Raw genomic sequence first — 15,306 nt, 5'->3', positions numbered from 1 at the left:
TGTGTGTGTGTGTGTGTGTGTGTGTGTGTGTGTGTGTGTGTGTGTGTGTGTGTGTGTGTGTGTGTGTGTGTGTTGTGTGTCATGCTTCTCCTTATTTGTGTTTAGATGTGTAATGGACACGTTGTATTCTCCAAGAGCAGGGTTTGTGTATGTAAACTATAAATCTCTCTCTCTCACTCACTCTCTCTCACTCCCCCTCTCTATCTCTCACTTCCTCTCCCTCCTTCTCTCTCTGTCTCTCGCTCTCTCTGTCTGTCAGTAAAGGAATGCTTAGGTAGCTCCCCAACCTCATACTTCTGGTTCCGGAAGGCTCTAGACATCACAGACTCCATCGATGAGTCTGGTGAGTTTAACCCCATCATGACGGGCTGTCTGCTGGCTGCCTGGGCCATCGTCTGTCTAGCCATGATCAAAGGCATCAAGTCGTCTGCCAAGGTAAGGACGCTCTCAGTTCATCTTTTTCACAACATATAGCATGTTACAAACAGTATAACGGGTCACCACCTGCCTTGATCCTCAGTAGTGTCGCCGCCGGCAACCACTAACCATGATTATGGTAGGCTAGTAGTTAACACGCTAGCTGTGAAGGAAAGTGGCTGAATTCTGTTTTTGGCAAATGTTACTTTTAAATTGTTTAATGTTAATGTTAATGTCCTCCTTCGTTGACCTTGTCTTGTTAAATGTTTTTTTTTTCATATATAGTTTTTAAAAGAGAATGTAGAATCATAAAACACGGGACGAGATGTTAAAAACTGTCCATTGTGCCAATAGATGGAATGCACTCGCATGAGATTTGCCGTGGTGTTGACAGAGTGGCATGGGAGGATTATTTCTTAGACTGGGGTAAGATGTCCATTTTTGGGACACATCCTCAGTAGTGTGCCTTCGAATCAGTGGGTGTTTCGCCTTTAATCACTAAACACCCTCATCAAAGGTGGCCAGCTAAAGGGTGATCAAGCCTTAGCTTGTGTCCCATGCCCAATTAAGATGTCCCATGGGACTATGCAAGGCAGGGGCGTCCTCTTCCCTGAGCCAGCCATACAGCTGACCGCATACCTCATATGCCCTCCTCAAGTTGGAGGGATCTGAATTGGGTTCTCAGGTGGGGGTGGGGGGTCATGTTGTTATAGCCCAGCAAGGGTCCTTCCGTTTGATCCAGATCCACTGGCTGCCTCTTTCAGCTGCTTGAGAAACTGCTCTGACGGTCTGCCGCAGAGCCTGTCCATGGATTCCAAGTTCTTTCAGCAACCTGATGATGGAAGAAGCCACAAATCCTCTGCATCCCACTTCAACTGGCCAGACTTTTGCATTCCAGCCACGCTGAGTTGCGTCTGCTGCCAACTCTGTGTAACGCAGTTTCTTACGCTCGTAGGCCTCTTCAACAGAGTTTTCCCACGGGACTGTGAGCTCTATGATGTACACAGCCTTTCGTGAAGGGGACCAGAGTACCATGTCTGGCCTAAGGTTGGTAGAAGCAATCTCAGGTGTAAAAATGAGTTGCTGGCCAATATCGACAAGCATCTTCCAGTCCCGGGCCATGGCTAGGTGTCCAGTTGCTGGCTTTGTAGGAGGATACTTGGTCCTTTTCTGTCCCTCCCGGATGAATGTTGTTGTTTTGACTGGATTGCTTGTTTTTGGAGGTAATGAATTGGTTGCACTCCTCTTGGTCTCAAGTGCTGCAGCCAGGCTCTTGAGGACCTGATTGTGCCTCCAGGTGTAGCGGCCTTGTGAGAGGCTGGTCTTGCAACCTGTCATTATATGCCTGAGAGTCGCTGGAGCTGGGCAGAGGGGGCAGGTCGAGTCCTCGCCATACCATTGATGTAGATTTTTTGGTGATGGAAGCACATCATAAACAGCTCTTATGATGAAGCTGATGTTGCTTGCCTCCATTTGCCAAAGCTCACTCCAGTTGATCTTTCTCCTCTCCAGGCCTTCCCACCTCGTCCATTGCCCTTGTTTAGCAAGAGAGACAGCCTTTGCACTTCTTGCAGTCTCCTCCTGTCTGTCCTCCTCGACCACCAGCTTCCTGCGTTCAGATGTTGTTGTCTTATGGAACGTTGGTTTGCTTGCTGCCAGGCCAAAGCCTCCTCTTCCATGCTGGATATTCCACACAATGTTGTGGTGTCTCAGGGCTGATGTTGCTTCCCTTGGATGATGTCCATTTCCGTCCAGTTTGTAGGGGAGGTGCAGCCTTGCTAATGGTCTGGTCTTTGGAGTCCTTCAATGTCATCTGAAGTCTTACTTTAGAGCACTTGTACTCCTCCGTTAGACTTGTAAGAGGTAGTTCAAGGACACCTTTGCCATAGAGGCCGATGTTACTCAGGCATCGTGGGACACCCAGCCATTTCTTCACATATGAGGTAATGGTTCGCTCCATCTTCTCCACTGTTGTTATTGGGACCTCATAGACGGTGAGTGGCCACATTACCCGGGGAGAAGTCAAACTCACCAAAGCTTGAGGGCAGTAGGGTCTTGTTGATGTTCTCAAGACCGTCGGCGATGTCCTGCCTTCCTTGCTGCACTTGATCTTTATCCCGGAGGCTTTCGTTGTACCATCTACCCAGGCTCTTGATGGGTTGCTCAGACACCGTTGGTATCGGGTCATTTCCAATGCAGAACCTCACATCTTTAAGCTGTCCCTTGACTATGGAGATGCTTCGAGATTTGCTTGGCTTGATTTTCATCCGGGCCCACTTGATGTTATCCTGCAGTTTTGCAAGTAGCCGTCTGGTGCATGCTGCAGTGGTGGTCAGTGTAGTCATGTCATCCATGTATGCTCGGCTAGGTGGGAGACGGATCCCTTCTTTAGTTCTCTCACCGCCGACCACCCATCTCGATGCCCTGATGATGACTTCCATGGCCATAGTGAAGGCCAGAGGTGAAATTGTACAGCCTGCCATTATGCCTACTTCCAAGCGCTGCCATGTTGTTGTGAAGTCAGGTGTTGTGAAACACAATTGCAGGTCTTGGAAATAGGCCTTTACCAGTGTAGTGATGGGTTCTGGTACATGGAAAATGTTGAAGGATTCCCAGAGGAGTGTCTTTTGATAAATATTGATTTAATCCAATATCTTATGGTACTTAGTCTGTGTCCATGAACCCAGCCCTATATCTACCTATAGGTAAAGTTAAAGATACATTCTGAAATTAGAAAAACAACAAAACGGCAACCCCACCACCTGTCCTGGTATACAGCTGAGGAACGGGGCTGGAGAAATGCAACCTCTGCTAAATCCATAGACATATTTTACAATCTCCATTAAAAGAAGTGATGGTTCCTAATTGGATTGTAATTCTCCTTAGGTGATGTATTTCTCCTCAGTCTTCCCCTATGCTGTGCTGTTCATCTTCCTCGTCAGAGGCTTGATGCTGGATGGAGCCATGGAGGGAATCGCCTACATGTTCTACCCTAAAGTAAGTACTAATATAACTATGATATATTTCATTGATTTTGCACTTTTAATTACAAGTAGAGTCTCAAAGATGTACAAAGATGCTTAAAAACAAGAATAAAAAAAAACAAGAATTTCTATTCACTTCCTGAATTGACAGAATATAAATAGAATAGAATTTAGTCTTATGCTGTCACTCTCTCTCTCTCTCTCTCTCTCTCTCTCTCTCTCTCTCTCTCTCTCTCTCTCTTTTGTCTCTCTCTCTCTTTTGTCTCTTTCTCTCTCTCTGTCTCTCTGTCTCAGATAGAAATTTGGGCTGAGGTGCAGGTGTGGCGGCAGGCAGCCACACAGGTGTTCTTTGCCCTGGGCCTGGGCTACGGCTCTGTGATTGCCTACTCTTCCTACAACCCCATCCACAACAACTGTCACCGTGACGCGCTCATGGTCTCTTGCATCAACTTCATGACCTCAGTGCTCGCATCACTGGTGGTGTTCGTAGTGCTGGGCTTCAGGGCCAAGAACATTGTCCTGAACTGCATCACCCAGTAAGTGTGGAGTCAAGGGGGGGATTGTGGGTGTGTGTTTGTGAGTGAGTGAGTGAGTGAGTGAGTGAGTGAGTGAGTGAGTGAGTGAGTGTTGTAGGAATTCCTCTATGTTTTAACACCCAATTAAAATTAAACACGCTGTCAATTCATAAGGATATGTATGACCCTTATTAGTATAAAAATGGACAGAACCCACTCTTAAAGTCAAACCACAGCCTTTATTCACGAGAGTACTGCTCCTTACACATTTTACCACAGGTTATAAACTGAAAATGACGTCATTAGTTTCAGTACCCACCCGTGCCATCTCCGCTCTAATACAAAGGCTGTATGTTTCTCACATCGTCTTCCCTATTAAGATGATATATGACTGAGCTTAGGACAGATGGTGTTGATAAGCCTTCTAGCCAGTCTGGCTATGAGTTCATTAATTTCTACCATGGTGCAGACAGTCATTGTTCTAATTCTTGATTATATTTGCACACATTATATTCAGTAATAAGATTAAAAAGAATATTCATACATATACAGTAACATAATAGTATTCTGATTAGTCAGTCCTGATTGAAATGTATACATAATTAGTCATCATTGATAAAAATTCCTTTAACAGTGAGTGAGTGAGTGAGTGAGTGAGTGAGTGAGTGAGTGAGTGAGTGAGTGAGTGAGTGAGTGAGTGAGTGAGTGAGTGAGTGAGTGAGTGAGAAATGTCATTTTGTTACTTCGAATGAACTATCCCTTTATAAAGCATGTCAATATTATGGAAACACATCCAAGACATGTCTATATGTACACTCTTAGAAAGAAAGGTGCTATCTAGAACCTTAAAGGGTTCTTCAACTGTCCACATAGGAGAACCCTTTGAAGAACTATTGTTGGATGCAGGTAGAACCCTTTTGGTTCCAGTTTCTACATGGAACCAAAAAGTGTTCTACCTGGAACCATAATGGTCCTCCTATGGGTCCATCTGACTAACCTTTTCGGAACCTTTTTTTCTCAGAGTGTAAGCATACCTTCAAATAAAGTATTAGCGATGTACCTGAAGGGAATTTCGATATTGAGAGCTTGGAATTATCATGTTCATGTTCAGGAATACCTAGGATAGGGTAAGTAAGGGTAAGTAATCCTTCTCACCCCCCTTCTCCCCCAACAAGATTTAGATGCAAGTGGCTGTTCCACTGGTTGTCATAAGGTGTATGCACCAATTTGTAAGTCGCTCTGGATAAGAGCGTCTGCTAAATGACTTAAATGTAAATGTTCTATCTGCAATTTTGACATTTTCTTGTTCTGTTCAATGTTCTCTACCTATATAGTACTCTAAATACCCCCCAATTCATGTTGTTAAGTGAATAAGGATATGAGATAGAAATTGCTCACACCATTCAAAACAATAAGGGTTGGTAACTTTAAAGCCAATTACCTCAGAATCAACTTTTTACAGAAGGAACCTTATAATTCTAAGCTCGGACTACGTCACCTCCCATCCTTCAGAAATCTGGGCCTGTTAAACGACATGGCCACACATGGAAGCAACCATCACTGGTGGCCGTGGTTCAACATGTCTGATCCTGCCTCCGTCACCATACCTGACTACAGAGAGTGGTACCATCACTACGGCTCCCAGGTGGGGACAAACATCACCGACTGTGACCTGGATGAGGAGATGAGCAAGGTGAGGGTTAGATTAGGTTTTAGGGGGCTTGTGGTTCAAATCCTATTTTCAGAAATAATGGAGAAAGGAGTCCTTTGTAATGTAGGCACAAAGTTATTTATAAGGAGCTGTCTTTACCTGGCTCTAACTGTCTTTACCTGGCTCTAACTGTCTTTACCTGGCTCTAACTGTCTTTACCTGGCTCTAACTGTTTCCCTACCTTGTATTCCCTCTCTTTCTTTACCCCTTACAACCTCCTGTTAACACCTTGCCTCCCCTCACTCATCCTCTCCCTCCCTCCCGTGTTCTCTCCCTACCTCCCTCGTTCTCTCCCTACCTCCCTCGTTCTCTCCCTACCTCCCTCGTTCTCTCCCTCCCTCCCTCCCTCCCTCGTTATCTCCCTCCCTCGTTCTCTCCCTACCTCCTGTGTTCTCTCCCTCCCTCGTTCCCCCTGTTCTCTCCCTCCCTCCCATGTTCTCTCCTCCCTCCCTCGTTCTCTCCCTACCTCCCGTGTTCTCTCACTCCCTCGTTCTCTGCCTCCCTCCCATGTTCTCTCCCTCCCTCATTCTCTCCTTTGTTCCCTCCCTCGTTCCCCCCGTTCTCTCCCTCCCTCCCATGTTCTCTCCCCCTCCCTTCCTCCCTCCCTCGTTCTCTCCCTTTCTCTATTCCATTTTTAACCCCCCTCTCTAACCCATCTCTAACCCATCTCTAACCCCTCTCTAACCCATATCTAACCCATATCCTACCCCTCTCTAACCCATATCTAACCCCTCTCTAACCCATGTCTAACAAATTCCCTAATCCATATCTAACCCCTCTCTAACCCATATGTCGCTCAAACCCTCTTAATTTCAATACGGTATTGAGAAAGGCACGTTGCAAATATCATCATATTCCACATAGAATACAGTTCACAAATATCAACATAATCCACGTAGAATACAGGTTACAAATATCATCATATTCCACATAGAATACAGTTTACAAATATCATCATATTCCACATAGAATACAAGTTACAAATATCATCATATTCATCATATTCCACATAGAATGCCTCTCCTTAATGTCAATATGTCTTGTCCATTGCTGTTCTGGTTAGTGTTTATTGGCTTATTTCACTGTAGAGCCTCTAGTCCTGCTCACTATACCTTATCCAACTTATTAGTTCCACCACCCACACATGCAATGACATCTCTTGGTTTCAATGATGTTTCTAGAGACAATATCTCTCTCTTCATCACTCAATACCTAGGTTTACCTCCACTGTATTCACATCCTACCATACCTTTGTCTGTACATTATACCTTGATGCTATTTTATCGCCCCCAGAAACCTCCTTTTACTCTCTGTTCCAGACGTTCTAGACGACCAATTCTTATTGCTTTTAGCCGCACCCTTATTCTTCTCCTCCTATGTTTCTCTGGCGATGTAGAGGTGAATCCTGGCCCTGCAGTGCCTAGCTCCACTCCTATCCCCCAGGCGCTCTCTTTTGATGACTTCTGTAACCGTAATAGCCTTGGTTTCATGCATGTTAACATTAGAAGCCTCCTCCCTAAGTTTGTTCTATTCACTGCTTTAGCACACTCTGCCAACCCGGATGTTCTAGCTGTGTCTGAATCCTGGCTTAGGAAGACCACCAAAAATTCAGAAATTTTAATTCCAAACTACAACATTTTCAGACAAGATAGAACTGCCAAAGGGGGTGGTGTTGCAATCTACTGCACAGATAGCCTGCAGAGATCTGTCCTACTATCCAGGTCTGTACCCAAACAATTTGAACTTCTACTTTTAAAAATCCACCTCTCTAAAAACAGGTCTCTCACCGTTGCCGCCTGCTATAGACCACCCTCTGCCCCCAGCTGTGCTCTGGACACCATATGTGAACTGATTGCCCCCCATCTATCTTCAGAGCTCGTGCTGCTAGGCAACCTAAACTGGAACATGCTTAACACCCCAGCCATCCTACAATCTAAACTTGATGCCCTCAATCTCACACAAATTATCAATGAACCTACCAGGTACCCCCCCAAAGCCTTAAACACGGGCACCCTCATAGATATCATCCTAACCAACTTCCCCTCTTAATACACCTCTGCTGTCTTCAACCAAGATCTCAGCGATCACTGCCTCATTGCCTGCATCCGTAATGGGTCAGCGGTCAAACGACCTCCACTCATCACTGTAAAACGCTCCCTGAAACACTTCAGCGAGCAGGCCTTTCTAATCGACCTGGCCGGGGTATCCTGGAAGGATATTGATCTCATCCCGTCAGTAGAGGATGCCTGGATATTTTTTTTAAATGCCTTCCTAACCATCTTAAATAAACATGCCCCATTCAAGAAATTTATAATATAATAATAATAATATATGCCATTTAGCAGACGCTTTTATCCAAAGCGACTTACAGTCATGTGTACATACATTCTACGTATGGGTGGTCCCGGGGATCGAACCCACTACCCTGGCGTTACAAGCGCCATGCTCTACCAACTGAGCTACAGAAGGACCACCAAATTTAGAACCAGGAACAGATATAGCCCTTGGTTCTCCCCAGACCTGACTGCCCTTAACCAACACAAAAACATCCTATGGCGTTCTGCATTAGCATCGAACAGCCCCCGTGATATGCAGCTGTTCAGGGCAGCTAGAAACCATTATACCTAGGTAGTTAGAAAAGCCAAGGCTAGCTTTTTCAAGCAGAAATTTGCTTCCTGCAACTCAAAAAAGTTCTGGGACACTGTAAAGTCCATGGAGAATAAGAACACTTCCTCCCAGCTGCCCACTGCACTGAAGATAGGAAACACTGTCACCACTGATAAATCCACCATAATTGAGAATTTCAATAAGCATTTTTCTACGGCTGGCCATGCTTTCCACCTGGCTACTCCTACCCCGGTCAACAGCACTGCACCCCCAAAAGCAACTCGCCCAAGCCTTCCCCATTTCTCCTTCTCCCAAATCCATTCAGCTGATGTTCTGAAAGAGCTGAAAAATCTGGACCCCTACAAATCAGCCGGGCTAGACAATCTGGACCCTTTCTTTCTAAAATGATCTGCCGAAATTGTTGCCACCCCTATTACTAGCCTGTTCAACCTCTCTTTCGTGTCGTCTGAGATTCCCAAAGATTGGAAAGCAGCTGCGGTCATCCCCCTCTTCAAAGGGGGGGACACTCTTGACCCAAACTGCTCCAGACCAATATCTATCCTACCATGCCTTTCTATGGTCTTCGAAAGCCAAGTCAACAAACAGATTACCGACCATTTCGAATCTCACCATACCTTCTCTGCTATGCAATCTGGTTTCAGAGCCGGTCATGGGTGCACCTCAGCCACGCTCAAGGTCCTAAACGATATCTTAACCGCCATCGATAAGAAACATTACTGTGCAGCCGTATTCATTGATCTGGCCAAGGCTTTCGACTCTGTTAATCACCACATCCTCATCGGCAGACTCGACAGCCTTGGTTTCTCAAATGATTGCCTCGCCTGGTTCACCAACTACTTCTCTGATAGAGTTCAGTGTGTCAAATCGGAGGGTCTGCTGTCCGGACCTCTGGCAGTCTCTATGGGGGTGCCACAGGGTTCAATTCTTGGACCGACTCTCTTCTCTGTATACATCAATGAGGTCGCTCTTGCTGCTGGTGAGTCTCTGATCCACCTCTACGCAGACGACACCATTCTGTATACTTCCGGCCCTTCTTTGGACACTGTGTTAACAACCCTCCAGGCAAGCTTCAATGCCATACAACTCTCCTTCCGTGGCCTCCAATTGCTCTTAAATACAAGTAAAACTAAATGCATGCTCTTCAACCGATCGCTACCTGCACCTACCCGCCTGTCCAACATCACTACTCTGGACGGCTCTGACTTAGAATACGTGGACAACTACAAATACTTAGGTGTCTGGTTAGACTGTAAACTTTCCTTCCAGACCCATATCAAACATCTCCAATCCAAAGTTAAATATAGAATTGGCTTCCTATTTCGCAACAAAGCATCCTTCACTCATGCTGCCAAACATACCCTTGTAAAACTGACCATCCTACCAATCCTCGACTTTGGCGATGTCATTTACAAAATAGCCTCCAATACTCTACTCAACAAATTGGATGCAGTCTATCACAGTGCAATCCGTTTTGTCACCAAAGCCCCATATACTACCCACCATTGCGACCTGTACACTCTCGTTGGCTGGCCCTCGCTTCATACTCGTCCCCCCTTATCTCAGCTCGCTGGTCACCATAGCATCTCCCACCTGTAGCACACGCACCAGCAGGTATATCTCTCTACTCACCCCCAAAACCAATTCTTTCTTTGGCCGCCTCTCCTTCCAGTTCTCTGCTGCCAATGACTGGAACGAACTACAAAAATCTCTGAAACTGGAAACACTTATCTCCCTCACTAGCTTTAAGCACCAACTGTCAGAGCATCTTACAGATTACTGCACCTGTACATAGCCCACCTATAATTTAGCCCAAACAACTACCTCTTTCCCAACTGTATTTAATTTATTTATTTATTTTGCTCCTTTGCACCCCATTATTTTTATTTCTACTTTGCACATTCTTCCATTGCAAAACTACCATTCCAGTGTTTTACTTGCTATATTGTATTTACTTTGCAACCATGGCCTTTTTGCCTTTACCTCCCTTCTCACCTCATTTGCTCACATTGTATATAGACTTGTTTATACTGTATTATTGACTGTATGTTTGTTTTACTCCATGTGTAATTCTGTGTCGTTGTATCTGTCGAACTGCTTTGCTTTATCTTGGCCAGGTCGCAATTGTAAATGAGAACTTGTTCTCAACTTGCCTACCTGGTTAAATGAAGGTGAAATAAATAAAATAAATAAAAAAATAGAATACAGGTTACAAATATCAACATACTCCACATAGAATACAAGTTACAAATATCAACATACTCCACATATAATACAGTTTACAAATATCAACATACTCCACATAGAATACAAGTTACAAATATCAACATACTCCACATATAATACAGATTACAAATATCAACATACTCCACATAGAATACAAGTTACAAATATCAACATACTCCACATAGAATACAAATAACAAATATCAACATACTCCACATAGAATACAAATTACAAATATCAACATACTCCACATAGAATACACATATCAATACAAATACAGGTTACAAATATCAACATACTCCACATAGAATACAAGTTACAAATATCAACATACTCCACATAGAATACAGGTTACAAATATCAACATACTCCACATAGAATACAAATTACAAATATCAACATACTCCACATAGAATACAAGTTACAAATATCAACATACTCCACATAGAATACAGGTTACAAATATCAACATACTCCACATAGAATACAGGTTACAAATATCATCATACTCCACATAGAATACAGGTTGCAAATATCATCATACTCCACGTAAATGAAAGTGTTTGTCCCTCTTGTCCCTCTCTCTCTAACCCCCAGGGTGTGGAAGGGACGGGCCTGGCGTTCATTGCCTTCACAGAGGCCATGGCTCAGTTCCCTGCCAGCCCCTTCTGGTCCACGCTCTTCTTCCTCATGCTGCTCAACCTGGGCATGAGCACCATGTTTGGCACCATGCAGGGGATCCTCACCCCCCTCATGGACAACTTCAGCCTGCTGGGACGCCACCGGACCATGCTCACTGGTAATACAGACATGTTCACACACACCAATGACTCAATACACAAATGCCCCCACGTACACACACGTGCGCACACACACTCAACTAAATGTTTCAAAGACAGACAAAGAGCACAACGACAAACTGAAACACCAACAATTATAACAAGTTTTAGTTTGTAGTTGTGCTCTTTGTCTGTCTTTGAAACATTTAGTCACTAAATAGCTGTGTTCTTTGTCATTATGGTTCAGTGTGTCACTAAATAGCTGTGTTCTTTGTCATTGTGGTTCAGTAGGTCACTAAATAGCTGTGTTCTTTGTCATTATGGTTCAGTAGGTCACTAAATAGCTGTGTTCTTTGTCATTATGGTTCAGTAGGTCACTAAATAGCTGTGTTCTTTGTCATTATGGTTCAGTAGGTCACTAAATAGCTTTGTTCTTTGTCATTATGGTTCAGTAGGTCACTAAATAGCTGTGTTCTTTGTCATTATGGTTCAGTGAGTCACTAAATAGCTGTGTTCTTTGTCATTATGGTTCAGTAGGTCACTAAATAGCTGTGTTCTTTGTCATTATGGTTCAGTAGGTCACTAAATAGCTGTGTTCTTTGTCATTATGGTTCAGTAGGTCACTAAATAGCTGTGTTCTTTGTCATTATGATTCAGTGAGTCACTAAATAGCTGTGTTCTTTGTCATTATGGTTCAGTAGGTCACTAAATAGCTGTGTTCTTTGTCGTTATGGTTCAGTAGGTCACTAAATAGCTGTGTTCTTTGTCATTATGGTTCAGTGAGTCACTAAATAGCTGTGTTCTTTGTCATTATGGTTCAGTGAGTCACTAAATAGCTGTGTTCTTTGTCATTATGGTTCAGTGAGTCACTAAATAGCTGTGTTCTTTGTCATTATGCTTCAGTGAGTCACTAAATAGCTGTGTTCTTTGTCATTATGGTTCAGTGAGTCACTAAATAGCTGTGTTCTTTGTCATTATGGTTCAGTGAGTCACTAAATAGCTGTGTTCTTTGTCATTATGGTTCAGTGAGTCACTAAATAGCTGTGTTCTTTGTCATTATGGTTCAGTGAGTCACTAAATAGCTGTGTTCTTTGTCATTATGGTTCAGTAGGTCACTAAATAGCTGTGTTCTTTGTCATTATGGTTCTGTGTGTCACTAAATAGCTGTGTTCTTTGTCATTATGGTTCAGTAGGTCACTAAATAGCTGTGTTCTTTGTCATTATGGTTCAGTAGGTCACTAAATAGCTGTGTTCTTTGTCATTATGGTTCAGTGAGTCACTAAATAGCTGTGTTCTTTGTCATTATGGTTCAGTAGGTCACTAAATAGCTGTGTTCTTTGTCATTATGGTTCAGTAGGTCACTAAATAGCTGTGTTCTTTGTCATTATGGTTCAGTGGTCACTAAATAGCTGTGTTCTTTGTCATTATGGTTCAGTGAGTCACTAAATAGCTGTGTTCTTTGTCATTATGGTTCAGTGAGTCAGCTGTTCCTGGTTCTTTGTCATTATGTTTCAGTAGGTCACTTTGTGAAATGTTGTGTTCTTTGTCATCGTGGTTCTTTGAGACACTAAATAGCTGTGTTCTTTGTCATTATGGTTCAAACAGGTTTACTAAATACCAATGTAATAGTATAATACTTTGTCATTATGTAAGTAGTCACTAAATACTGTGTTCTTTGTATAATATGGTTCATAGTATAATACCAGTGTTCTTTGTCATAATATGGTAATAGTATAAATACCAGTGTAATAGTATAATACCAGTGTAATAGTTAATACCAGTGTAATAGTATAATACCAGTGTAATAGTATAATACCAGTGTAATAGTATAATACCAGTGTAATAGTATAATACCAGTGTAATAGTATAATACCAGTGTAATAGTATAATACCAATGTAATAGTATAATACCAATGTTTAGTATAATACCAGTGTAATAGTGTAATACCAGTGTAATAGTATAATACCAGTGTAATAGTATAATACCAGTGTAATAGATGTAATAGTATAATACCAGGTTATAATACCAGTGTAATAGTATAATACCAGTGTAATAGTATAATACCAATGTAATAGTATAATACCAGTGTAATAGTATAATACCAATGTAATAGTATAATACCAGTGTAATAGTATAATACCAGTGTAATAGTATAATACCAGTGTTATAGTATAATACCAGTGTTATAGTATACCAGTGTAATAGTATAATACCAGTGTAATAGTATAATACCAGTGTAATAGTATAATACCAGTGTAATAGTATAATACCAATGTAATAGTATAATACCAGTGTAATAGTATAATACCAGTGTAATAGTATAATACCAGTGTAATAGTATAATACCAGTGTAATAGTATAATACCAGTGTAATAGTATAATACCAGTGTAATAGTATAATACCAGTGTAATAGTATAATACCAGTGTAATAGTATAATACCAATGTAATAGTATAATACCAGTGTAATAGTATAATACCAATGTAATAGTATAATACCAGTGTAATAGTATAATACCAGTGTAATAGTATAATACCAGTGTAATAGTGTAATACCAGTGTAATAGTGTAATACCAGTGTAATAGTATAATACCAGTGTAATAGTATAATACCAATGTAATAGTATAATACCAGTGTAATAGTATAATACCAATGTAATAGTATAATACCAGTGTAATAGTATAATACCAGTGTAATAGTATAATACCAGTGTTATAGTATAATACCAGTGTAATAGTATAGTGTATAATACCAGTGTAATAGTATAATACCAATGTAATAGTATAATACCAGTGTAATAGTATAATACCAGTGTAATAGTATAATACCAGTGTAATAGTATAATACCAGTGTAATAGTATAATACCAGTGTAATAGTATAATACCAATGTAATAGTATAATACCAATGTAATAGTATAATACCAGTGTAATAGTATAATACCAGTGTAATAGTATAATACCAGTGTAATAGTATAATACCAGTGATGTACAGTACTCCTTTCTTTGGACTTATTCATGTTTTCTTTTCTACGTCACATTGCGATGTCCCTCCGTAATACGGATACGATCCTGCCTACTTTCTGGCTCATGTCCCATAGGGTTTTTGAATTGTGCTTCAAGAATATAAAATCAAATTCATCAAAACGCAGCCATTTAAGATATACACTGAGTGTACAAAACAATACCTGCTCTATACATGACAGAGGGTGAAGTGTTCCATTCAGAGGGTGAACGTGTTCCATTCAGAGGGTGAACGTGTTCCATTCAGAGGGTGAATGTGTTCCATTCAAATTGGCTGCATGTCCTTTCAGGTGGTGGACCATTCTTTATACAGATTTGTTGAGCGTGAAAAATCCAGCAGGGTTTCAGTTCTTGAACACACCATTCAGAGGGTGAATGTGTTCCATTCAAAGGGTGGATGTGTTCCATTCAGAGGGTGAACTGTTCCATTCAGAGGGTGAGTTCTGTTCCACTTCAGAGGGTGAACGTGTTCCATTCAGAGGGTGAACGTGTTCCATTCAGAGGGTGAACGTGTTCCATTCAGAGGGTGAACGTGTTCCATTCAGAGGGTGAACGTGTTCCATTCAGAGGGTGAATGTGTTCCATTCAGAGGGTGAATGTGTTCCATTCAGAGGGTGAACGTGTTCCATTCAGAGGGTGAACGTGTTCCATTCAGAGGGTGAACGTGTTCCATTCAGAGGGTGAACGTGTTCCATTCAGAGGGTGAACGTGTTCCATTCAGAGGGTGAACGTGTTCCATTCAGAGGGTGAATGTGTTCCATTCAGAGGGTGAACGTGTTCCATTCAGAGGGTGAACGTGTTCCATTCAGAGGGTGAATGTGTTCCATTCAGAGGGTGAATGTGTTCCATTCAGAGGGTGAACGTGTTCCATTCAGAGGGTGAATGTGTTCCATTCAGAGGGTGAACGTGTTCCATTCAGAGGGTGAACGTGTTCCATTCAGAGGGTGAACGTGTTCCATTCAGAGGGTGAACATGTTCCATTCAGAGGGTGAACGTGTTCCATTCAGAGGGTGAACGTGTTCCATT

The 15,306-nt window shown here is 42.2% G+C and overlaps 1 pseudogene; it reads left to right on the top strand.

Annotated features, from left to right (window-relative positions):
* LOC127918443 (sodium-dependent neutral amino acid transporter B(0)AT2-like) overlaps nt 1–15,306 on the top strand; it is a 51,371-nt pseudogene that overhangs the window by 27,890 nt on the left and 8,175 nt on the right.

This window comes from Oncorhynchus keta, unplaced genomic scaffold, assembly GCF_023373465.1.
Source record: "Oncorhynchus keta strain PuntledgeMale-10-30-2019 unplaced genomic scaffold, Oket_V2 Un_contig_14234_pilon_pilon, whole genome shotgun sequence".
NCBI lineage: Eukaryota > Metazoa > Chordata > Actinopteri > Salmoniformes > Salmonidae > Oncorhynchus > Oncorhynchus keta.
The sequence above is the reverse complement of the archived record's forward strand: the minus strand, read 5'-3'. Positions and strand labels throughout refer to the sequence as shown.